General features: G+C 46.8%; 1 protein-coding gene across 5 annotated transcripts in view; it reads right to left on the reverse strand.

The window, feature by feature from the left end:
- The window catches only part of LOC137534274 (zinc finger protein 84-like), an 84134-nt gene that overhangs the window by 39309 nt on the left and 19500 nt on the right, over positions 1 to 25325 (reverse strand). For 3 of the 5 annotated variants that reach the window (XM_068255686.1, XM_068255685.1, XM_068255682.1), the window contains exon 1: positions 20030 to 20159. The exons of 1 other annotated variant lie outside the window; for it this stretch is intronic. The gene's annotated coding sequence lies outside the window, so the exon portion shown is untranslated. Of the gene's footprint in view, positions 1 to 4443; positions 4539 to 20029; positions 20160 to 25325 lie in introns of those variants that run through there. One more of the 5 variants, XM_068255683.1, reaches the window with a different exon arrangement.

The following is a 25325-nucleotide window of genomic DNA, read 5'->3' on the forward strand; positions in this document are numbered from 1 at the left end:
TCTGGGCTGATAATTTTTTTAATTATAGGTGGAAAGAGAATAGGATTAAACGGGTGTTTATTCAGAAATTTTTGTATTTTTTCATACATGGGTCTATCAGATATAGGGATATGAAAGTCATGCATTAACTCCTCAAATGATCTGACTTGAGAGTCAACCATAAGATCCTCTATAGTCGTCATCCCACACACCTGCCAGCGTTCCAAATTTATATTTTTGATTACATTCTGCAATGCCGACAGTTGTGTGGGTATTTCAACTGCTAGAACATCCTCTCTACATAACTTCAACAGATCTTTCCATATTTTAAAAGTATTAATTGTGACTGGGTTTTTAACATATTGTTGAATTTTCCATGACATTCTAGATTCTAAGTAGGACCTGAGAGTACCCGAGGGAAGTTGTTCCTCTTCTATGGCAATCCACTGTTTGGTTTTATCATTTGTCCACAAAGGTCTGGATTGTTCAAGTACAGTGGCCTTATAATACTTCTCTATGTCAGGCACTCCCAGGCCTAGTCTGTTAGTATGGGTGGTAAGTATTTTATTAGAGAATCTAGATTTTTTTGTTCATTAAAATGAATTTATTTAGAAGCTGTTGTAGTGAGGTGAAGAATTTCTGGGGGATTTTTATTGGGAGATTTCTAAATAGATATAATAATTGTGGTAATAACATCATTTTAAATGCTGCTGACCTACCTAACCATGAAAATTCCAATTTTGCCAAAGATTCTAATTTTGATTTTAATTTGGTTAACCAGGGGACATAGTTTTCTCTATATAATTGCGCTATTGTTGGGGTTATTAGAATGCCTAAATATTTAATAGATTTATCTGTCCATGTATATTGGCAAGAATTTTTTAAAGCATTAATATTGTTTACTGGTACATAACAGGGGAGTATAACTGTTTTAGTTTGATTTAGTTTATAGTATGAGACCCTCAAGAAAAGATCAAGCTCCAAACTCAAACTTGGCAGGGATATAGTGGGTTTCTGTAGGTAGAGTAGGATATCATCCGCATAGAGTCCCAATTTTGTGTAGGATGCTCCTGTCTTAATGCCATGGATTTGCGGGTTTTCTCTAATTTTTTGGGCTAAGGGTTCTAGGGATAATATAAATATTAAAGGGGAAAGAGGGCAGCCCTGCCTAGTACCATTGCTAATTGAGAAAGGGGGAGACAATGAACCAGAAGATAATACTTTAGCGGACGGTTGGGAATACAAGGCCAAGATAGCTTTAAACAAGAAACCAGAGATACCAAATCTATTCAAAACTTTAGCCATATATGTCCAATTAACTCTGTCGAACGCCTTCTCAGCATCTAAGGAGACAAAGAGAGTAGGCGTCCGACAGAGCTTGATCTTATGCAGCAAGGCCAACACTTTTCTTGTCCCATCACTTGTGGTTCTATTTTTAATAAATCCTACCTGGTCTTGATGAACCAATTGGGGTATTAATGGGGCTAACCTTCTTGCAATAATTCTGGCATATATTTTTATGTCCGAATTCAACAGGGATATTGGCCTGTAGTTTCCAGGATCCGCCAAATCCTTACCCTCTTTTGGTATGGTCGTTATGATGGCTGATAATGCTTCTTTGGGGAAGGCACCAAGAGCTGCAACTTCATTGAACATTTCAGTTAATGGCTTTATTAGAATAAAGCTGAATTTCTTATAATACTCATTTACAAATCCATCCGCTCCTGGTGCCTTGTCTTTCTTTAAATCTCTAATGGCCTCCTCTACTTCTTGCTGGCGAAAAGGTACGTCTATTTGTTTTTGCTCAAATTCAGACAAGGAGGGTAAGGTGATATCTTTTAAGTAATTATCAATCTCTGGGTTTGATGGGACATATGTTTTTGGGTTTTTTTCTAAATTATAAAGATTCTCATAGTATGAGGCCAAAGCATCAACTATTTGGTTGGGGTGATATACTTCTGTGTTGGTTCTAGGGTCTCTGATTTTAACAATTCTCTGGTATATTCTTCTACCTTTTATCTTTTGGGCCATAGCTTTCCCTGCTTTGTTTTTTTCATAGTACCATGTTTCTTTTAACATAGACTGCCACCTGTCATATTGTTGGTACATGCAGTCTGCCAATTCTTGGCGAGTTTCTTCTAAAGTCGGGATTAATTCTGATTTATTTTTTCCAAAAATATCCAATTCTAATTTTTTGATTTTATTTAAAAGGGAATTAGTTTTTTCTTTAAATTTTTTCTTTTGAATTGAGCCATGTTTTATAAACACTCCCCTCATGTATGCCTTGTGTGCATTTCATATCACAGTTTTTGATACTTCATTATTGTTGTTAATTTTGAAATATTCTTCTAGATCCTTTTTTATATATGGAGATGTGTGTTCAGAGTTTAAAATGTATTTATTAAGTCTCCAAATGTTTGCATTTAATTGGGGGTTTTGTAATTGTATTCTAATCAATAGTGGGGAGTGGTCTGACCATATTCTTGGACCTATTTCTACCCCTGAGATCCATGGTAAGGTGAACCTATCAGTCAGGCATAGATCAACTCTGGTAAACGTCTTATGGACAGGAGAATAATATGAATATTGTCTTTCCTTGGGGTGTAAGCATCTCCAAGTGTCATAAAGTTCTGATTTAATTAAAGATGATTGAATTGTTGAAGATGCTCTTCTACTTTGGATGGTTGAGTCTATTTGGGGATCTACTATTGCATTAAAATCGCCTACAATTATTAAACGTCCTTTCGATAAATTTTGTATTTTTTTAAGTTTTTTATTAATATAATTGGTTTGGTGGAAATTTGGGGCGTATATATTTGCAATGGTTATTTCTTCAGAGTTGATCTTTCCCGTGACTACCACTAATCTACCATCAGGACTACAAAAATTATTTTCTACAACCATACCCAGGGAGTCTTTAATAGCTATCAAAACTCCACATTTCTTTTCTTTTTCTTTTGTACTTACTCTCCTTTTCAAATCACTAGCGCTTAGAAAAGGCTGCTAGTGGGTTTTTGAGCCCTAATTCCTGCCTCGACTGCCTTGCAGTGAAATCACCATGCTAAACGTGGTGACAACAACACAAGTCTATGGAAAAATGCATTCCATGGCAATCCTCATTGCTTGAAGCCATTGTAATGCTTTTGAATAGCTATGTTTCCCTGCTTTTATCACTGGACTTCACCACTGAACTTTCTTGTATGGAAGTTGTATAAATGCCAAGATAAATAATGGATGTGCAGTGATATCACAGAGAACACCAGAAGTAATGCTACGTACACACGCTGGAATGAACTTGGCCCTGGTGCCCGATAAAGGTCGCCTTGGCTGAAAATCGTGGGTGACTCAAGCGTGTGTACAGCGGCCACCCAACATCATCTAGCCGGATCTTTAAAGAGAGTCTGAAGCCTTGCAAAAATCCTCTTTTTATTTGACAACTATCTTCAGCAATATGAGCATAGCTAAAACGCTGCATTCTCACGGCACAACAATGTAATTAAACCCCCCAAATACCTGGACAAAATTCCACAACTTTTCAGGTCATGGATTTTGCTTCCCGGGGAGGCAGAGCTTAGCGCTGTAGCTTTGCCTCCATTACTGTCAATCCCCGCTGATCGCTGCCTTTCCCCGACCCTCTGTGAAAGAAGACTGAGGTGGGGAGAGGCGGGGATTGACATGAGTAGAAGCAGAGCTACTGCCCAAAGCTCTGCCTCTATCAGGAAACAATCCCTCAAATTTTGCCCTGGGGATTTGGGGGTGGTTAATTACATCATTCTGCCATGGGAATGCAGCGTTTTAGCTATGCTCATATTGCTGAAGATAAATGTCAAATAAAAAGAGGATTTTTAGAAGGCGTCAGTCTCTCTTTAATAACCCCCAATTACTCTCTGATTTTTGTGTGTGCAGGGCTTAAAGAGACTCTGAAGCGAGAATAAATCTCGCTTCAGAGCTCATAGTTAGCAGGGGCATATGTGCCCCTGCTAAAACGCCGCTATCCCGCGGCTAAATGGGGGTCCCTTCACCCCCAAACCCACCCCCGCAAGACTTGGTCGTCAACTTGGTCGTAGATATTCTCTTCCTGGAGGCAGGGCTAACGGCTGCAGCCCTGCCTCTAGTCACGTCTATCAGACGTGCATCGCCGCCTCTCCCCCGCCCCTCTCAGTGAAGGAAGACTGAGAGGGGCGGGGGAGAGGCGGAGGTACGCGTCTGATAGACGCGCGGGAGGCAGGGCTGCGGCAGTTAGCCCTGCCCCAATGCGGAAGCGCTCCCCGGCTGTACGGAGGGGATTTGGGGGTGAAGGGACCCCCGTTAAGCCGCGGGACAGTGGCGTTTTAGCAGGGGCACACATGCCCCTGCTATCTATGAGGTTTGAAGCGAGATTTATTCTCGCTTCAGACTCTCTTTAAGTTGCATTCAGAGTTATCCCTGCTTTATAAATGCATCAAGATTCTCAATTCCACCTACCCGATAATGGTGGACACAGAGAGGTTTCTTGGTGGAGCCTCATATCAAAACAAGACCTGAATATCTCTCTGGTGGGTTTCTGTTACTGAATCCATCTGTAGGATAGACACACGGTCTCAATTCACAAAGCATTACCGAATGCCATAATGCAGAAAACAGATGATATTACCAAACATGTTAGAAAAACTCAACTCATTAAGCCCCTCACCACATTGAAAAGTAAAATTGCTGGACAGCGAGGTAAATAAGGTTTGACACCCCAAAACCTTCAGAACAGCCTCAATCTAGGCGGACTGACAGATCACAACTTAGGCCTTGAATCCATGGTCCTTAAAGATAACCTAAGGTAAAAAAAAAAAACGAGATGAACTCACCTGGGGCTTCCCTCAGCCCCCTGCAGCTGATCGGTGCCCTCGCAGCTCCGGTCCGATGCCTCTGGACCCGCCGGCGAACACTTCCGGTTTGGCCGTCACCGGCCGACAGGCATGGGAACGCGAGTGATTGTTCGCGTTCCCAGCCTGTATATCGCCCCCTATGCTGCTATTGCGGCCAGGAGGTCGCAATAGCAGCATAGGGGGCGATATACAGGCTGGGAACGCGAACAATCACTCGCGTTCCCATGCCTGTCGGCCGGTGACGGCAAAACCGGAAGTCGTCACCGGCGGGTGCAGAGGCATCGGACCGGAGCTGCGAGGGCACCGATCGTCTGCAGGGGGCTGAGGGAAGCCCCAGGTGAGTTCATCTCATTTTTTTTGGTAGGCTTTAGGTTCACTTTAAATATAACCACAATGTCTCAGCCGCTTTTGACGCCATAGCTCCCTTAAAGATTAAACGTTCCGCACCATTACATCACGCTCGTTGGTTTGACAACTCTATAAAGGAACTAAAGAAACAGGGACGCAGACTGAAACGAAGGAGGTGCAAACATTAGTCCCCTGATGACAAACTTTCCCTAATTGCTCACCTGAAAAAATATCAAACGACCATTAACAAAAAGAAGTCCTTATTCCTGTCTCACGAAATTGCAAATGCAGCCAACAGACCTGCCCAACTCTTCCGCACGGTTGACAGTCTCTGCAATCCATCTTGCAGGAAATCCAGCATCAGACCTTCACAGGAACTGTGCGAGAAATTTGCCCACTTCTTCTCAGACAAAGTCTCCTCCATACGATCTGCCATTCAATTCACAGCTCCAGAAACCCATGCAGAGCCATATAACAGGTGCAAAAATAGCCTACCACCATGGTCTGATTTTAAGGTAATCACTGAAAAAGACATCTTGGATATCCTCTCAAACCTTCGCCAGACTACCTGCGATCTGGACCCTGGCCCCACTAAGTTCATGTTGAAATGCCCTGAACTATTTGCACCGGCATTCCACAAAATAGTCAACGGTTCCTTACAAGAAGGGTGGTTTCCCTCTACTCTGAAAGAAGCAATCGTCAGGCCACTACTCAAGAAACCATCCTTAGACCCAGATGCTCTAAACAGCTACAGACCTGTCTCAAACCTCCCCTTTCTGGGAAAAGTTATTGAAAAGGCTGTCTACCTCCAACTTGAAGCCAGGCTCTCCAGAAACAACATCCTTGACCCTCTTCAATCTGGCTTCAGGAAATATCACAGCTGTGAAACAGCCCTCACCCAGATTTGCAATGATCTGCTCATTGCAAGAGACAAGGGTCAATGTTCCATCCTGATTTTGCTCGACCTCTCAGCGGCTTTTGACACAGTCGATCATGAAATCTTGCTCAACAGGCTACAAGAGTACTGTGGCATAGATGGCATTGTTCTCCAGTGGTTCAACTCCTTCCTGGCTGGCAGAACACAAAGGGTAGCCTTAGGGCCCTTCCTTTCCAACCCTGTACCACTAAAATACGGTGTACCTCTGTTATAATTCGCATGGAGTTTGTGCGCTGCACCTGGAGCAAACAGAAACCAACGCACAAACCCGCAACCAGGCAGAGATGTCACAGTTTAGGAAAAGACTGCCAAACCAGGAGTAAATGAATAATAAGGATTTATTATTAAATGAAAATAAAGAAATACTGTGCATTCACCTCATGCACAGAAACAATCAGTATCAACTTGCAGGCAATGTATTCTACACACACATACAACACACTGCATCAAATAATACTGGCAGATATATACAGTAAGCATACAAGGTATGAAAATCAGGGTTTATACAAGGACCTCTCTGCATAAGCGAGCTATGCAGAGTAGATCCAGTGTATAGAATTGTGTGCACACAGACCCTGGATCCAGAATAGTAATACAACATAAACCTAGGAATATATATACAAAATACAGATTACAATCGAGGAGGAGACACACGGATAGTCGGCAAGCAGAGGTCATACACAGGAGATCAAACAGTACAGTAATCGCTAGGCAAAGAATAGTCGGAATACAAAGCACAAGGTCAAAACACGGGAGATCAATACAGCAGGGAATCAAGGAACAAGGTAACCAGGAACAGGGAACTCCGGACAGGATGGCTAGGATCAGGAACAAAGAGCTAGCAAGTTCAGAGTGTTCAGGTGTGGCTTAAATACCATGCGATAGTCCAGGCCTCCTCCCTGTCTGTGGAGAGATATCCAGAGAGTCCACCCTCTGCTGGTGGGCAGAGGAAAGTTCAGGCTGTATATTCATAGAGGCTGGTGACATCTGCTGGTAAAGCAGAGGTAGTACATGCAGGGATCTACCAGCAGATGCAGATTGTAACATTACCCCCCCCTCAAGGAGCAGCCTCCGGATGCTCCATTTGGACTTATGCCCACCTGGGTCCCAGAAAATACTGGCAAAGAGGCAGGCCATAAATCGGTCAGCAAATGAGGCCATAACCCGGGTATTACCAGGCTGACTGGACAAAAGGACCCAGAGGCAATAGGACATGTTGCAAGTCCCTCTGAAGACCTTTGGGTGAAACAAAAAAATGAAGGACACCAGGAAGAGCCATAGATTGGACATCCACAGGAGCAGGGCATCTGAGGTCATCAAATAAAACAGAAAACTGGATGCCATCAGGAAGGGATGCATAATGGCCATAAACAGGAGGAGGATACCACCAGGAGAGGCACCAGACAGGAACTCATCAGGAGAGGTACCAGACAGGATCTCATCAGGAGAGGCACCAGCAGGAGCAGCAGATGGGAGGGCATCGGCAGAAGCAGCAGACGGGAGGGCATCGGCAGCAACTGCGGACTTGGAGGCAACAGGAGCAGGAACTGCGGACTTGGAGGCAACAGGAGCAGGAACTGCAGACTTGGAGGCAACAGGAGCAGGAACTGCAGACTTGGAGGCAACAGGAGCAGGAACTGCATACTTGGAGGCAACAGGAGCAGGAACTGCAGACTTGGAGGCAACAGGAGCAGGAACTGCAGACTTGGAGGCAACAGGAGCAGGAACTGCAGACTTGGAGGCAACAGGAGCAGGAACTGCAGACTTGGAGGCAACAGGAGCAGGAACTGCAGACTTGGAGGCAACAGGAGCAGGAACTGCAGACTTGGAGGCAACAGGAGCAGGAACTGCAGACTTGGAGGCAACAGGAGCAGGAACTGCAGACTTGGAGGCAACAGGAGCAGGAACTGCAGACTTGGAGGCAACAGGAGCAGGAACTGCAGACTTGGAGGCAACAGGAGCAGGAACTGCAGACTTGGAGGCAACAGGAGCAGGAACTGCAGACTTGGAGGCAACAGGAGCAGGAACTGCAGACTTGGAGGCAACAGGAGCAGGAACTGCAGACTTGGAGGCAACAGGAGCAGGAACTGCAGACTTGGAGGCAACAGGAGCAGAAACTGCAGACTTGGAGGCAACAGGAGCAGAAACTGCAGACTTGGAGGCAACAGGAGCAGGAACAGCAGACTGTGGGTTATCAGGAGCAGGAACAGCAGACTGTGGGTTATCAGGAGCAGGAACAGCAGACTGTGGGTTATCAGGAGCAGGAACAGCAGACTGTGAGTCATCAGGAGCAGGAACAGCAGACTGTAGGTCATCAGGAGCAGAAACAGCAGACTGTAGGTCATCAGGAGCAGGAACAGCAGACTGTAGGTTATCAGGATGGATAAACTGAAAGTTATTTTCCAATAGAGCAGGCAAAGCAGCAGACTGGACAACAGTTTGTAAATGCAGGGTATCTGGAGGGATCTGTGGGAATTGAGTACCAGAAAATGTCTTTGAGGACAAGCCATCAGCAGAAATGAGTGTGCGCTTAGCCTCAGCAGAAGACTGTGGGAGCCCTCTTTCAGCAGAGCATTGAGGAAGCATGATCTCAGCAGGAGTCTGTGGAAACAGGGCATTAACAGGGGTCTGTGGTGCCTGAGTGTCAGACATCTGTGCGGATTGAACTTCAGCATAAGTCTGTGCTCTAGCAGAAGTTGAAGGGCAAAGGGCATCAGCAGAGACTCGAGAAAGCTGGACCTTTGGCTGAGCGACTGGCTGGACCACTGGCTGCATAGCTGACAAGACCCTTGGCAGAGCTATTAGCTGAACCTCAGATCGAGCAACTGGCAGACCAACTGATCGAGCACCTGGCTGGGCCTTTGGCTGAGCTGTGGAGTATGGTTCTGCTGGAACGGCAGACTGAGACTCTGCCGGAACAGCTGGCAGGAGGCTTGCTGAGACGTCTGGAGGACCCACTGCCAAACCAACTGACAGAGGTTCTGCCAAGCTGTCTGACTGGGTCACTGCCAAACTGACCAACAGGGACACTGCCAAGCCGACCGACAAGGACACTGCCAAATCTTCTGAAAGGGAAAACATTGGGCCAACGGACACTGGTACTGCTGAGCTGACAGACACTGGTACTGCTGAGCTGACTGGCACAGGCAGGGCTGAGGAGACAGGCACAGGCAGGGCTGAGGAGACTGGCACAGGCAGGGCTGAGGAGACTGGCACAGGCAGGGCTGAGGAGACTGGCACAGGCAGGGCTGAGGAGACTGGCACAGGCAGGGCTGAGGAGATTGGCACAGGCAGGGCTGAGGAGATTGGCACAGGCAGGGCTGAGGAGATTGGCACAGGCAGGGCTGAGGAGACCGGCACAGGCAGGGCTGAGGAGACTGGCACTGCTGAGGAGACTGGCACGACAGAAGTAACTGGCACGGCAGGAGTAACTGGCACGACTGAGGTAAGTGGTACAGGCAGAGCTGAGGTAACTGGCATAACAGGAACAGCAGGCTGGAGTGAAGATGGATTAGGTTTCGGTAAAGATACAGTTTGTGGATCTGCGGAAACTGGCAACATAACTGTTGGAGTCTTTGCGGTGGTAACTGGAAGGATGGAGGCTGTAGGAAAATATTTCCGTTTGAACTTAGATTTTTGACTCAGTCTGGAAGCAGGGGTGAGTTTAACAAAGTCCTGATGTGCAGAAGAACAGGGCAGGTATGATGTAGGTAGCTGGAACGACCATGGAGTGGATCTAACCGCAGTTTGTAAAGGAGCAGTTCTTTTATGATTTTTGGATACAGGTAATTCCAAGTCCGTGGAACAGGTTACTGAGGACAGAGAGCATGTCTCTTCCTTGATGCCTGGGGCAGAATTAACAGGTGGTGTGCTCTGATAATCATAAGAATGAGACAAAATTCTTTGCCAAGCGATTACTAGACCAGAACCTGATTCATATTTACAAGTCTTGTGATCAACCATAGACTGGACAGCACGCATGCATGCAAAAATATATGAATCACCTTTTTCTAGATAGAACTCAAGAAATCGATCCCAGTCACTCTTAAGGTAACCATACATCTGATCAATCTGTTCAGGATGGAATACTGGATCGAAGCTGACAAACTTATTGCTGGAACTGACAGGGTTAACATTGGCTGCTGAATGCTGCACAAACTGACTACCAGAAAACTCAGAAGGATCTTTTTTATGCAAAATCTTTTTCCATTCATCAATCAAAGGAAGTACACGGTCAGACTTGCAAACATTCAGGTTCATCAGAGAAGTTGCAGATTTTATACATGCATCCAAAAATGTCTTTTCTTTTGTGGAATAGAATTCATTAAATGATTCCCAATCATACTTTAATTCATCATTTAGTGCGTTAATTTCCCATCTACTGAATGGGGGATCCCAATCACTCTTAATGGGAGCTTGCAGATTACCCTGAGCATAATTGCAGGATTGAACTGTCTGTTTGGAAGTGACAGGAATATGATTAGTTTTAATTGGCTTGGTTTGGTTTATTACTGAGGAGGAGTTATTGCAATAGACAGGCAGGGATCTAACTTGAGTCCAGGAGGTAGAAGGATCTCTTACTGCAATTAGGGTTTGCAGAATCTGCAACAATGATTGCATCTCAGATTCTGCAGAGTTGCCCTGCTGCATAAAAGATTTAACATGCATAACAATTTGCATTAATTCTTCACGGGAATATGCTGACAATTCCTTATAACACTCATGTTGGTCTTCCTCTGCTAGCAAGGAGTAGAAGTTATTGTGCTGAATAGTCCAATCCACTTCCATAGCTGAAACAAATGAGATTCCAGTATTAATGGAAGTAGCAGGATCATGAGTGGACTTAATTGATTGAATCTGGTTAATTACTGGCCAGGATTTGGCTTGATTCAAAGGGGCAGCAGGACAATTAATGGGGCCTGATAAATTACCCGGAACATGCATTGTGGAATAAGCAACTGAATTTTGTTGGGCTTCAGAACAACATTCATGCAAAACCGACAAAAAGTCTTTTAAATCATAAGGAAAGGTTCTTTCATTACTCACAGACTGAACCCATGAAATCAGCTGCTGCAGATCCTCAAATGAATCGTCTGCAAACGTATAATAGCAAAGTTTCCTTTTGTCTCTTGCTAGAATAGCATATTCAGACAGGTGCTTTAAATCCATGTCAATCATGGCTGGAGAAACAGGATCTCAGACCTTTTCCTAGTGACAAATTGTTTGGCTAGCTCTTCTGTTATAATTTGCATGGAGTTTGTGCGCTGCACCTGGAGCAAACAGAAACCAACGCACAAACCCGCAACCAGGCAGAGATGTCACAGTTTAGGAAAAGACTGCCAAACCAGGAGTAAATGAATAATAAGGATTTATTATTAAATGAAAATAAAGAAATACTGTGCATTCACCTCATGCACAGAAACAATCAGTATCAACTTGCAGGCAATGTATTCTACACACACATACAACACACTGCATCAAATAATACTGGCAGATATATACAGTAAGCATACAAGGTATGAAAATCAGGGTTTATACAAGGACCTCTCTGCATAAGCGAGCTATGCAGAGTAGATCCAGTGTATAGAATTGTGTGCACACAGACCCTGGATCCAGAATAGTAATACAACATAAACCTAGGAATATATATACAAAATACAGATTACAATCGAGGAGGAGACACACGGATAGTCGGCAAGCAGAGGTCATACACAGGAGATCAAACAGTACAGTAATCGCTAGGCAAAGAATAGTCGGAATACAAAGCACAAGGTCAAAACACGGGAGATCAATACAGCAGGGAATCAAGGAACAAGGTAACCAGGAACAGGGAACTCCGGACAGGATGGCTAGGATCAGGAACAAAGAGCTAGCAAGTTCAGAGTGTTCAGGTGTGGCTTAAATACCATGCGATAGTCCAGGCCTCCTCCCTGTCTGTGGAGAGATATCCAGAGAGTCCACCCTCTGCTGGTGGGCAGAGGAAAGTTCAGGCTGTATATTCATAGAGGCTGGTGACATCTGCTGGTAAAGCAGAGGTAGTACATGCAGGGATCTACCAGCAGATGCAGATTGTAACATTACCCCCCCCTCAAGGAGCAGCCTCCGGATGCTCCATTTGGACTTATGCCCACCTGGGTCCCAGAAAATACTGGCAAAGAGGCAGGCCATAAATCGGTCAGCAAATGAGGCCATAACCCGGGTATTACCAGGCTGACTGGACAAAAGGACCCAGAGGCAATAGGACATGTTGCAAGTCCCTCTGAAGACCTTTGGGTGAAACAAAAAAAATGAAGGACACCAGGAAGAGCCATAGATTGGACATCCACAGGAGCAGGGCATCTGAGGTCATCAAATAAAACAGAAAACTGGATGCCATCAGGAAGGGATGCATAATGGCCATAAACAGGAGGAGGATACCACCAGGAGAGGCACCAGACAGGAACTCATCAGGAGAGGTACCAGACAGGATCTCATCAGGAGAGGCACCAGCAGGAGCAGCAGATGGGAGGGCATCGGCAGAAGCAGCAGACGGGAGGGCATCGGCAGCAACTGCGGACTTGGAGGCAACAGGAGCAGGAACTGCGGACTTGGAGGCAACAGGAGCAGGAACTGCAGACTTGGAGGCAACAGGAGCAGGAACTGCAGACTTGGAGGCAACAGGAGCAGGAACTGCAGACTTGGAGGCAACAGGAGCAGGAACTGCAGACTTGGAGGCAACAGGAGCAGGAACTGCAGACTTGGAGGCAACAGGAGCAGGAACTGCAGACTTGGAGGCAACAGGAGCAGGAACTGCAGACTTGGAGGCAACAGGAGCAGGAACTGCAGACTTGGAGGCAACAGGAGCAGGAACTGCGGACTTGGAGGCAACAGGAGCAGGAACTGCAGACTTGGAGGCAACAGGAGCAGGAACTGCAGACTTGGAGGCAACAGGAGCAGGAACTGCAGACTTGGAGGCAACAGGAGCAGGAACTGCAGACTTGGAGGCAACAGGAGCAGGAACTGCAGACTTGGAGGCAACAGGAGCAGGAACTGCAGACTTGGAGGCAACAGGAGCAGGAACTGCAGACTTGGAGGCAACAGGAGCAGGAACTGCAGACTTGGAGGCAACAGGAGCAGGAACTGCAGACTTGGAGGCAACAGGAGCAGGAACTGCAGACTTGGAGGCAACAGGAGCAGAAACTGCAGACTTGGAGGCAACAGGAGCAGGAACAGCAGACTGTGGGTTATCAGGAGCAGGAACAGCAGACTGTGGGTTATCAGGAGCAGGAACAGCAGACTGTGGGTTATCAGGAGCAGGAACAGCAGACTGTGAGTCATCAGGAGCAGGAACAGCAGACTGTAGGTCATCAGGAGCAGAAACAGCAGACTGTAGGTCATCAGGAGCAGAAACAGCAGACTGTAGGTCATCAGGAGCAGAAACAGCAGACTGTAGGTCATCAGGAGCAGGAACAGCAGACTGTAGGTTATCAGGATGGATAAACTGAAAGTTATTTTCCAATAGAGCAGGCAAAGCAGCAGACTGGACAACAGTTTGTAAATGCAGGGTATCTGGAGGGATCTGTGGGAATTGAGTACCAGAAAATGTCTTTGAGGACAAGCCATCAGCAGAAATGAGTGTGCGCTTAGCCTCAGCAGAAGACTGTGGGAGCCCTCTTTCAGCAGAGCATTGAGGAAGCATGATCTCAGCAGGAGTCTGTGGAAACAGGGCATTAACAGGGGTCTGTGGTGCCTGAGTGTCAGACATCTGTGCGGATTGAACTTCAGCATAAGTCTGTGCTCTAGCAGAAGTTGAAGGGCAAAGGGCATCAGCAGAGACTCGAGAAAGCTGGACCTTTGGCTGAGCGACTGGCTGGACCACTGGCTGCATAGCTGACAAGACCCTTGGCAGAGCTATTAGCTGAACCTCAGATCGAGCAACTGGCAGACCAACTGATCGAGCACCTGGCTGGGCCTTTGGCTGAGCTGTGGAGTATGGTTCTGCTGGAACGGCAGACTGAGACTCTGCCGGAACAGCTGGCAGGAGGCTTGCTGAGACGTCTGGAGGACCCACTGCCAAACCAACTGACAGAGGTTCTGCCAAGCTGTCTGACTGGGTCACTGCCAAACTGACCAACAGGGACACTGCCAAGCCGACCGACAAGGACACTGCCAAATCTTCTGAAAGGGAAAACATTGGGCCAACGGACACTGGTACTGCTGAGCTGACAGACACTGGTACTGCTGAGCTGACTGGCACAGGCAGGGCTGAGGAGACAGGCACAGGCAGGGCTGAGGAGACTGGCACAGGCAGGGCTGAGGAGACTGGCACAGGCAGGGCTGAGGAGACTGGCACAGGCAGGGCTGAGGAGACTGGCACAGGCAGGGCTGAGGAGACTGGCACAGGCAGGGCTGAGGAGATTGGCACAGGCAGGGCTGAGGAGACCGGCACAGGCAGGGCTGAGGAGACTGGCACTGCTGAGGAGACTGGCACGACAGAAGTAACTGGCACGGCAGGAGTAACTGGCACGACTGAGGTAAGTGGTACAGGCAGAGCTGAGGTAACTGGCATAACAGGAACAGCAGGCTGGAGTGAAGATGGATTAGGTTTCGGTAAAGATACAGTTTGTGGATCTGCGGAAACTGGCAACATAACTGTTGGAGTCTTTGCGGTGGTAACTGGAAGGATGGAGGCTGTAGGAAAATATTTCCGTTTGAACTTAGATTTTTGACTCAGTCTGGAAGCAGGGGTGAGTTTAACAAAGTCCTGATGTGCAGAAGAACAGGGCAGGTATGATGTAGGTAGCTGGAACGACCATGGAGTGGATCTAACCGCAGTTTGTAAAGGAGCAGTTCTTTTATGATTTTTGGATACAGGTAATTCCAAGTCCGTGGAACAGGTTACTGAGGACAGAGAGCATGTCTCTTCCTTGATGCCTGGGGCAGAATTAACAGGTGGTGTGCTCTGATAATCATAAGAATGAGACAAAATTCTTTGCCAAGCGATTACTAGACCAGAACCTGATTCATATTTACAAGTCTTGTGATCAACCATAGACTGGACAGCACGCATGCATGCAAAAATATATGAATCACCTTTTTCTAGATAGAACTCAAGAAATCGATCCCAGTCACTCTTAAGGTAACCATACATCTGATCAATCTGTTCAGGATGGAATACTGGATCGAAGCTGACAAACTTATTGCTGGAACTGACAGGGTTAACATTGGCTGCTGAATGCTGCACAAACTGACTACCAGAAAACTCAGAAGGATCTTTTTTATGCAAAATCTTTTTCCATTCATCAAAGGAAGTACACGGTCAGACTTGCAAACATTCAGGTTCATCAGAGAAGTTGCAGATTTTATACATGCATCCAAAAATGTCTTTTCTTTTGTGGAATAGAATTCATTAAATGATTCCCAATCATACTTTAATTCATCATTTAGTGCGTTAATTTCCCATCTACTGAATGGGGGATCCCAATCACTCTTAATGGGAGCTTGCAGATTACCCTGAGCATAATTGCAGGATTGAACTGTCTGTTTGGAAGTGACAGGAATATGATTAGTTTTAATTGGCTTGGTTTGGTTTATTACTGAGGAGGAGTTATTGCAATAGACAGGCAGGGATCTAACTTGAGTCCAGGAGGTAGAAGGATCTCTTACTGCAATTAGGGTTTGCAGAATCTGCAACAATGATTGCATCTCAGATTCTGCAGAGTTGCCCTGCTGCATAAAAGATTTAACATGCATAACAATTTGCATTAATTCTTCACGGGAATATGCTGACAATTCCTTATAACACTCATGTTGGTCTTCCTCTGCTAGCAAGGAGTAGAAGTTATTGTGCTGAATAGTCCAATCCACTTCCATAGCTGAAACAAATGAGATTCCAGTATTAATGGAAGTAGCAGGATCATGAGTGGACTTAATTGATTGAATCTGGTTAATTACTGGCCAGGATTTGGCTTGATTCAAAGGGGCAGCAGGACAATTAATGGGGCCTGATAAATTACCCGGAACATGCATTGTGGAATAAGCAACTGAATTTTGTTGGGCTTCAGAACAACATTCATGCAAAACCGACAAAAAGTCTTTTAAATCATAAGGAAAGGTTCTTTCATTACTCACAGACTGAACCCATGAAATCAGCTGCTGCAGATCCTCAAATGAATCGTCTGCAAACGTATAATAGCAAAGTTTCCTTTTGTCTCTTGCTAGAATAGCATATTCAGACAGGTGCTTTAAATCCATGTCAATCATGGCTGGAGAAACAGGATCTCAGACCTTTTCCTAGTGACAAATTGTTTGGCTAGCTCTTCTGTTATAATTTGCATGGAGTTTGTGCGCTGCACCTGGAGCAAACAGAAACCAACGCACAAACCCGCAACCAGGCAGAGATGTCACAGTTTAGGAAAAGACTGCCAAACCAGGAGTAAATGAATAATAAGGATTTATTATTAAATGAAAATAAAGAAATACTGTGCATTCACCTCATGCACAGAAACAATCAGTATCAACTTGCAGGCAATGTATTCTACACACACATACAACACACTGCATCAAATAATACTGGCAGATATATACAGTAAGCATACAAGGTATGAAAATCAGGGTTTATACAAGGACCTCTCTGCATAAGCGAGCTATGCAGAGTAGATCCAGTGTATAGAATTGTGTGCACACAGACCCTGGATCCAGAATAGTAATACAACATAAACCTAGGAATATATATACAAAATACAGATTACAATCGAGGAGGAGACACACGGATAGTCGGCAAGCAGAGGTCATACACAGGAGATCAAACAGTACAGTAATCGCTAGGCAAAGAATAGTCGGAATACAAAGCACAAGGTCAAAACACGGGAGATCAATACAGCAGGGAATCAAGGAACAAGGTAACCAGGAACAGGGAACTCCGGACAGGATGGCTAGGATCAGGAACAAAGAGCTAGCAAGTTCAGAGTGTTCAGGTGTGGCTTAAATACCATGCGATAGTCCAGGCCTCCTCCCTGTCTGTGGAGAGATATCCAGAGAGTCCACCCTCTGCTGGTGGGCAGAGGAAAGTTCAGGCTGTATATTCATAGAGGCTGGTGACATCTGCTGGTAAAGCAGAGGTAGTACATGCAGGGATCTACCAGCAGATGCAGATTGTAACAACCTCAGGGCGCAATATTATCCCCTTTACTTTTCACCATATACATGCTGCCACTTGAAGAAATCATACAAAAACATGGCCTGACATATCATTGCTATGCTGATGACACCCAGTTATATTTGTCATTCAAACCTGGCATCACAGACCCTACTCCACAAATAAACTCATGCTTAGCTGAGCTTCAGGAGTGGATGAATATTAATTGGCTAAAACTTAATGCTGACAAAACTGAGGTTCTTGTTATCGAGGGCCAGGGCTCAACAGCAAAGCAGCCCCAGTCTCAACCAACACCGCTAAGGATAGGGAGCTCAGACCTGAAAAACTCAGACTGTGTGCGCAGCCTGGGAGTACTGATTGATGGGAAATTAAGCTTCAGGAATCAAATCTCAGCTGTTGTGAAACATTCCTTCTTTCATCTAAGGAATATTGCAAAGATTAAACACCTAATTCCTTCAGAGGATCTTCCAACCCTAGTTCATGCCTTCGTCACATCAAGGTTAGACTACTGCAACACCCTCTACACAGGCCTGCATAAGAAAGACTTACGCCGCCTGCAATTAGTACAGAATGCCGCCGCAAGGCTGTTAACGAGCCAACCCCGCCATTGCCATATAACACCAACCCTGTGCTCACTCCACTGGCTACCGATAAAATGGAGAATTCTGTTTAAGATTGGCTTACTGACATTCAAATCCTTGCACAATCTGGGCCCTGGATACCTGAAGGACTTGTTGCAACTGCATCACACCCCCACAATCTTAGATCAAAATGACGTAACACCATGGTCACCCCCAGAGTCCACCTCAAAACCTTTGGAGACAGAGCCTTTTGTCATGCTGCCCCTACACTTTGGAACTCCCTGCCACACCCAATCAGGACAGCTCCATCCCCTGGAAGCATTTACGTCTAAACTGAAAACCTACCTCTTTAGTCTGGCATTCATGAACATCTGACTATCTCCTCTGTAACACAACCCAGCCTGCAACCCTGTATTAATCTGAGACACAACTATGCGCTTTGAGTCCTATGGGAGAAAAGCGCTTTACAAATGTTATTGTATTGTATTATTGTATAAATTACCGACTTGTGCAGTAAATACCTCAATTCATGTCAGTAAATGTCAATTCACAAAGTTTTCAGCATTCAGTAAAACAAGTAAAATTGTTTAGTAATACGACCAGGCTGAAGCTGTCGGTAACTTACAATCAGACATGCGGTGAAAACTGACAGACAAAGAAGGCAGCCAATAGGAAGAGTCTCCTCATCCTGCTACTCACTCTATAAGTGCCGATGCACTGCCGGGCGCGACGTCATATGAAACCAAACCCGAGATGCAGAAAATAAGCACATTCATATAGGTTTCGCTTCATCCCTTTAGAGGTGTAAAGGAATGGCTGATACACAGCACTAGAGGAGCCATTCTGTCTAAAGGGATGTCTGACTAAATTATTGGGTAATTGTGTGTTAGGATTAGAAAAAGTGGGCGGAGCCAACACCAGCCAAATACATACCCGGGCAACGCATTAGCTGATGGCCTGCTTCGCCTACTTTTTCTAATCCAAACACACAATTACTCAATGACCTAATTTGTGAACTTTGCTGTCTTTGGCATCAAAAATTAGCATTGAAATGAAACAAATCTGATTGGCTGTGGATCCACCCCCTTTTCAGAATTTTAACCCCAGTCACCAAATGACCAACTCTACCAGGTTTGCGGCTTGTGCCATTAACGGTGCAAGAATGGCAGCAATTAAATACTCCCCTTGAAGAGCAATAGGTGAATTTTGATTGGCTTTTGTAGGCTCAACCCACTTTTCTGAATATTTATCCCAGTCATCCAGTGACTAACTGTGCAAAGTTTGAGAACCCTGCCATTAACAGTGTAAGAATGGCTGCAGTTTACATTTTTCCAGGGAAATTTGCATTTGTCTCTGCCCACTGATGACCCGGAATTGCCCAGGTATATATTTGACTGGTGGTTGCCGCACCCACTTTTCCTAACCTTAACACACAATTACTCAATTACCACGTTTTTGAGCTTTGCGGTCTTTGGCATCAATAATTTGCATTGAAATGAAACAAATCTGATTGGCTGTTTGTGGCTCCACCCCTTTTCTAAATTTGAACGCCAGTCACGCAATGACCAACTGTACCAGGTTTGAGGCTTATGCCATTAACAGTGCAAGAATTCTAGCAATTAAATATTCCTCTCGAAAAATCAATAGGTGAATTTTGAATGTTTTCTGTAGGCTCCACCCACTCTTCGGAATATTAATCCCAGCCACCCAGTTACCAACTGGGCAGAGTTTGAGAATCCTACCATTAACAGTGTAAGAATTGCTGCTGTTAACATTTTCCCAGTGAGATCTGTATTTGTCTCCGCCCACTTTTTGGTTATGGGGATAAAAAGTATCCTATATGTTAATCCAGGTAATGTACTATGTGTGTGCCAAATTCCATTCAAATCCGTTCAGCCATTGTTGCGTGATTGAGTAACAAACATCCAAACATTCACATTTATAATATTAGTAGGACACGTGTGTGTGTGTGTGTGCGTGCGTGCGTGCGTGCGTGCGTGCGTATATATATATATATATATATATATATATATATATATATATATAGCAACAGTGCTGCCACTAGAAAGTCAAAGGCGCAGCTGCTTTACAACATCAGAAAACGTTATGAAGTCCTTCTAGTGCTAGTCGTCTTCATTAACATACTCTGTTTTCAATAAAATTCTTGTGTCATTAAACAGCCACTCACCAGATATACAGACTCTTTCTTCAGGAGTCTGTCAGGCTGTGAGCGGTTTTAGCCCCCCTCATAGCTGCCTGGCAGGCAATCAGCGTCTGTCCTTGCATCAAGGGATCACCACCAGCCCCCACTCAGAGAATACCTCACGTTAGCCCAGATGCTGCTATCAAATGCTTCCCCCCACTACAGAGGAGCTGTTCCTTACAGAAAGGTTCCCTTTCAACAGTTCCACTTTACCTCAATGAAAGCAAACAAGGAGCTTCTGATGAGAACTGTTGTGCCAAACGCTTAAGGCTCATACACACGGGGTACGGCCGTCGCCGCAACCACGTGGCAGGCGCGTGTTGCGGCAACAGGTAGCCCGTGTGTACGACGCGCGCGCCCCGAACCGTCGCCCGTCGGAGCTGTCGCCAGGCGATTGACATGTTCAATCGCCGGCTACAGCTGTCGCCGCAACTTCGCCAGAACTGTCGCTAGTCCCGCGTGAGTATGCAGGCTAGCGACAGGAGACCTATGCGAGTGAATGGAGCATCCGGCCGGGGGATGCTCCATTCACAAAAAGCTTCCACCACACAATTACCCACCGCGTCTCTGCCTTTCTGGCGAGACGTGTGGACAGCTGTCGCTCCCTGTTCGCGTGCGCGCATGCAGCGGGGGACAATTGTCCCCCGTGTGTATGTAGCTTTAGAGCGGAGATCTGTGCATGGAGACGGAGTCTAAGTGAAGGCGCAAAGCTTAGCTAAAGTCTAGTGGCAGGAGCTAAGCATGCATCTGCACCGCAGCAGCGCATGGCCGGGTGAGAGCCAGGACAACAAACTATGCCCTGACCAAGCTCTACGCTTGTGTTTTATCTTGTTTTAATGTTTTCAATAAACTTTGTTACGCTATGAGAGACTGTTGCTTTTATTGAGGTAAGCATTGGAACTGTTGAAACAGAACCTTTTTGTGAGGAGCCACTCCTCTGCAGTGGGGGAAGCATTTGATAGCAGCATCTGGGCTAACGCGGAGTATTCTCTGTAGTGGTGGCTGATTACCCTTTGATGTAAGGATGGATACTGATTGCCAGGCAGCTAGGAGGGGGGCTACAGCCCCTCACTGACTCCTGTAGCAAGAGTGTATATCTGGTGAGTGTGTTAACCACTCTATGACCGCCTCACGCCGATGGGTGGTTGCAGAGTCGCTCCCCCAGGACCACCTAACGCCGATTGGTGTCAAGTCCTAGGGATAGAGATTAGCGGTTGCGCGCATCCCCGCTAAGTGATGGAGCTCCGCTCTGAGATCAGCCTGCGATTGCGGCTGGCAGGCTGTTAGAAGAAAAAATAAATAAATAGAAAAGTTTATTTCGGTTGTAAAGTGCTGTGATCTAGCGCAGCGCTGTACAGGGGACAGCTTAAAGAGAGACTGAAGTCTCCCAAAATACCTGTTTTTCTTTTAAAATCTTTAATATCAATGCCCTAACTGAAACGCTGTATCCCCGCGGCTGCACACTAACTAAATCACCCCACACTCCCCAGGGCACATTACGGGGAGCGCTTCCATGAAGAGGCAGAGCTTTGGGCTGTAGCTCTGCCTCTACATGCAAACAGACAAATGACCAGTGCTCAAGGATGCACCCGAATTGTAAGCCAACAGAGGCAATGCAGAGTCCCCCTGGGGCTAAATACATGCCTTGAATGCAAAACAGATGCAAATTATGTGCTAATTCTAATCTAAAAATTTGAAAGTGAATTTAAAACAGTGAATGCAGCTAGCCACTAGTATACTTACGTTCAATTTGCACAGTGGGAGACATGGCAGCGCTTTCAAACAAACCTTATACCTGAATGATTTATCTACATTGATGAGCAGAGCTCCAGAAACTGGACTATATTGGGGCGTGGTAATGGGTGGGGCCAACTATACATGACCTTAGCAGTGATGTTAAAGGTCTGCCGGGGAAATTTGAGCTCTGCCGTAGTGTATCCCCCAAAAATAGATGTAATCTGGCAGCATTTCACCAAAAAGACACATAATCTGTTAGAAGTTCCTCCAAAATACAGATAATATGGCAGTGGTTCCACCAAAATAGACAATGTGGCAGTAGCAGTTCCCCCAACATACACATAATCTGGAAGCAGTTCCCCAAAATACGCGAAACCTGACAGCGGATCACCCAAAATACACGTAACACCCAAAATACAAGTAATCTGGCAGCAGAGGTCTCCCAAACATACACAATCTGGCAGCAGTTCCCCAAAATACGCGAAATCTGGCAGCAGCCATTCCCCTAACCAGGGCCGGATTACCGACCAGGCAACAAAAGCAGTAGCTTGGGGCCCCATTCAGAGTTAAAAGGGCCCCATCAGCACATAAACCAGCCCTCGCCATCCTGTCAGCGGTGGATGGATGGTATAATGGTACTCTGAGCAGTGCAGTAACTATGAAAAGATGCATATCATTTTAAAGCTCTCTTTCTCCTCTTTCCAATGATATATAAACAGCTGCCCTATGCCTTTTAGTTTTCGCTATTTTCGCGATCGAAATCACGGCCACAGGACGACTTTTCTCCAAAGTCGGCAGCTCGATTCAGCACAATGCAATGAAATATAAGGAACCCAGGGGGATATAATTACAAACATAATGCTGGTAGGTGTGAGGATGTAATTAATTAGTTGTGGGTATGCTTAAAGGCTACGTTCCCCAACCATCTCCTCAAGGACCACCAACAGTGCATGTTTTATGGAAATCCACAGAGGTAGTTAATCAGCTCTGCTGAGACACTAATTAGCTCACCTGTGAATGTTTGTGGTTTTCTGCAAAACATGTACTGTTGGTGGGCCTTGAGGACAGGGTTGGGGAACTCTGCTTAAAGGCATACCCACAGGCACTGCTCGGAGTGCCTCGGAGTCCCTTTAAGGGCTCTGCCTCTGACACAGGAGACCAGGGTTCGAATCTCGGCTCTGCCTGTTCAGTAAGCCAGCACCTATTCAGTAGAAGACCTTAGGCAAGTCTCTCTAACACTGCTACTGCCTAAGGGCGCGTCCTAGTGGCTGCAGCTCTGGCGCTTTGAGTCCGCCAGGAGAAAAGCGCGATATAAATTTTATTTGTCTTGTCTTGTCAAATGATACCGCGCGCTGCTGATTGTCTTCAGAGCAAGGCTCTCCTCCTAGGTCCCCCTCCTGCTACTGTGCGCTCTGCCGCTGCCCACTCCTCCCTCCCTTCCCACAGAGAACCACAGCTGCAGCAAGAATGATAGCAGCAGATGGCAAACGCTCACTCACCTATCCATGATCCAAGCGATAGAGATCCTGTCATCTGAAACCCATCTGTCTCATCTACAGTGCAGACGCTCGCTCTGAACTTCCTGATTCTCAGATCAGGCAGGAAGTAGGAAGTAGTAATAGTAGTAGTAACAAATCGGCAGCACTCTAGAGGAGACAGATGGGCTCCGGATGACGGGACCTCTATTGCTTGGATCGCAATAGGTAAATGTGAGTCATCTGGTGCTGTCATTCTCCCCCGCTGCGGCTGCCTTCTCTGCTGGACTATCGTATTCACTGGGATGGAGGCTGCATGGTGGCTGTCAGGTTTGGGAGGAAATCGGTTGTTCGGTGGTGGGGGTGGTTATGTAATTCTATAATTGAAAAATAATAATAACTGAGTCCCTCTTGGGAATCAAAAGTAGAAAAAGACTTTATTATAGTTTGGCAAATGTGTGGCAGATCAACTTTAAAAACAATTAAAAGTAGCCATACAGAGCGCTCCACAACACCCACTCACCATGCATGCATAGCCACTCATACACCCCTTCTGGTACCGGTACCAATGTCCCTTTCTTCAGAGAGGGGGAGAGGATTGCAGCAGCAGTAAGCGTGAGTGGTTAGTCTTCAGCTTGCAAGCACATGACAGCAGTGGCGGACATACGGCCGTGCAGGCCGTGCCGCCGCACGAGGGCCCCTGAAGCTCCGTTTTCTTCAGGGGCCCATTAAGTTTTTGTTTGTTTTTTTATATAGTTTTTTTTAAATTTTATTTTCCCCCGGGGGGCCCGACTCCTATCCTCCCTCCCTCCCTCACCTCGGGGGGCCCCCCTCCCGGTATGCGCGGCGAGCGGCAAATCCGGGTCTCCAGGCAGACGCTAGAGGGCTCCGCCGGCAGCCGCTTGGTCTCCAATATGTCGACAGAGTTGGCGACATATTGGAGACCAAGCGGCTGGGCCTCTAGCGTCTGCCTGGAGCCCTGAAGACTTCCTGCATTTGCCGCTCGCTCGCTCTCCCGCCGCGCATATCGAGAGGGGGGCCCTCCGAGGTGAGGAAGGGAGGGAGGGAGGGAGGATGGGAGTCGGGCCCCCCACCCGGATACTCAAAGGGCTACCTGCCTACCCACCCGGCTTCCTTCCTACCTACCCACCCGGCTACCTAACCACCCACCAGGCTTCCTACCTACCTACCCACCCGGCTACCTAACCACCCACCTGGCTTCCTACCTACCTACCCACCCGGCTACCTAACCACCCACCTGGCTTCCTAACCACCTACCCACCCGGCTACCTACCCACCCACCAGGCTTCCTACCTACCCACCCGGCTACCTACCCACCCACCAGGCTTCCTACCTACCTACCTACCCACCCGGCTACCTAACCACCCACCAGGCTTCCTACCTAACCACCCACCTGGCTACCTACCTACCCACCCGGCTACCTACCTACCCACCCACCCGGCTACCTACCCACCCGGCTACCTACCTACCTACCCACCCGGCTACCTACCTACCTACCCACCCGGCTACCTAACCACCTACCCACCTGGCTACCTACCCACCCACCAGGCTTCCTACCTACCCACCCGGCTACCTACCCACCCACCAGGCTTCCTACCTACCCACCCGGCTACCTACCCACCCACCAGGCTTCCTACCTACCTACCCACCCACCCGGCTACCTACCTACCCACCAGGCTTCCTACCTACCTACCCACCCGGCTACCTACCTAACCACCCACCTGGCTACCTACCTACCCACCCGGCTACCTACCTACCCACCCACCCGGCTACCTACCTACCCACCTGGCTACCTACCTACCCACCAGGCTTCCTACCTACCCACCCGGCTACCTACCTACCTACCCACCAGGCTTCCTACCTACCCACCCGGCTACCTACCCACCCACCAGGCTTCCTACCTACCTACCCACCCGGCTACCTACCTAACCACCCACCTGGCTACCTACCTACCCACCCGGCTACCTACCTAACCACCCACCAGGCTACCTACCCACCAGGCTACCTACCCACCCGGCCACCTACCTACCCGGCTACCTACCTACCCA

The sequence above is a fragment of the Hyperolius riggenbachi genome, chromosome 10 (genome assembly GCF_040937935.1).
Source record: "Hyperolius riggenbachi isolate aHypRig1 chromosome 10, aHypRig1.pri, whole genome shotgun sequence".
NCBI classification, from domain to species: domain Eukaryota; kingdom Metazoa; phylum Chordata; class Amphibia; order Anura; family Hyperoliidae; genus Hyperolius; species Hyperolius riggenbachi.